This window comes from Mandrillus leucophaeus, unplaced genomic scaffold (genome assembly GCF_000951045.1).
Source record: "Mandrillus leucophaeus isolate KB7577 unplaced genomic scaffold, Mleu.le_1.0 Scaffold307, whole genome shotgun sequence".
In the NCBI taxonomy this organism is placed as follows: Eukaryota; Metazoa; Chordata; class Mammalia; order Primates; family Cercopithecidae; genus Mandrillus; species Mandrillus leucophaeus.
Window position 1 is genome coordinate 3,299,556 of NW_012103221.1, and position 1,768 is coordinate 3,301,323.

Sequence of the window (1,768 nt, forward strand, 5' to 3'; positions counted from 1 at the left end):
AAAAAAAAAAAAAAAGAAAAGAAAAGAAAAAGAAAATGTAGACTCTGAGCAGCTGTGTAGCTAAATAAAGTGTGGGAGAGTTTCACTTTTAAATTATGGGAGTGAATACTGGTGGTCAATTAGCAGTCTCTACATAACAGCTTAATTTCAAGGATTATATGCTACCCAGATTTCTATTATTTACTTCATTAGAATACATTTTTTAAACATTTTAAATTACAGTGAAACGTGAAACTAAAAAGGAACCCCATTCATACTAAAAATATACACACGGATAAATGTTTATGAATAAAAGGCAATAAAAATAAATTCAAATGCCTTTGAGATTCCAGCCACTACCAAACATTACCTGAGAATGAGATTTAAAATTAAACATCTTTTTCTCCATGACAAGGCATAGGGTTGTACAAAATAACAAAATGTGGAAAAGTAGGAGGTATCAATAAACATTTTTTGTCTATTTCAAGGTCTGTAAGAAAGGTATGTGTTAGAGGCCATGTTCATGTTCCAAGTGTCTCCAATAGTTACGTTCCAGCATGGAGCTTTTTACTACCAAAAGTAGAGGCCCCTGTTTATAATATTCTCCTAAATTGAGATGCCAAGTGTTGAGACTACAAGTGCTACATGGTGTCATCCCTTATGTGTATATGTGTGTGGCAGTTCCATATCTAACACTGCAGAATCTTGACTTTTTTCCCCAAGCCTATCAAGCTTCTACTGATTGCTTACTGTTGAACAATATTTTTCCCCTTTGTCTCTCAGTACCTGTGCTAGAAACAGAGACTTTCCTATTCTTTTTGTTTGTTTGTTTTTGAGATGGAGTCTCGCTCTCTTGCCCAGGCTGGAGTGCAGTGATGTGATCTTGGCTCACTGCAAGCTCCGCCTCACAGGTTCACGCCATTCTCCTGCCTCAGCCTCCCGAGTAGCTGGGACTACCGGCGCGTGCCACCACACCTGGCAAATTTTTTTGTATTTTTAGTAGAGATGGGGTTTCACCATGTTAGCCAAGATGGTCTCAATCTCCTGACCTTGTGATCCACCTGCCTTGGCCTCCCAAAGAGACTTTCCTATTCTTCTAATAGGCTGCTATTCAAGAATATCCCTATTCCTAGACACTGTTCCACCTGATCCCCTTAGCAGGGCTTTAGTCTTTAAGATAGCTCCTGATTGAAAACTGCATCTTGCTAATATGGTTATTAAAAAGTGCTTACCACTTTTAACAAGAGTTTATATTGAACCTTTACTATATGGGAAGTGCTCTAAGTGCACAGTACACAGCATTGCTTACTCCTCTCAACAACTTAATGAAGAAGGTATGATTATTATCCCCATTTTACAGAAGAAGAAACTGAGATACATGGGTTAAATTCTCTAAGGAAACTACAGGCTGGGTAGGGTGGCTCACACCTGTAATTCCGGCACTTCAGGAGGCTGAAGTGGGTGGACTTCTTGAGCTCAGGAGTTTGAGACCAGCCTGGCAACATGACAAAACCCTATCTCTACAAAAAATACAAAAAAAATTAGCCAGATGTGGTGTGTGTCTGTAGTCCCAGTTACTTGGGAGGTGGGAGGATGGCTTGAGCTCAGGAGGCAGAGGTTGCAGTGAACCACTGCATTCCAGCCTAGATGACACAGCCAGACCCCGTCTTAATTTAAGAAAAGAAAAAAAAACTAGGCCGGGCGCGGTGGCTCAAGCCTGTAATCCCAGCACTTTGGGAGGCCGAGACGGGCGGATCACGAGGTCAGGAGATCGAGACCATCCTGGCTA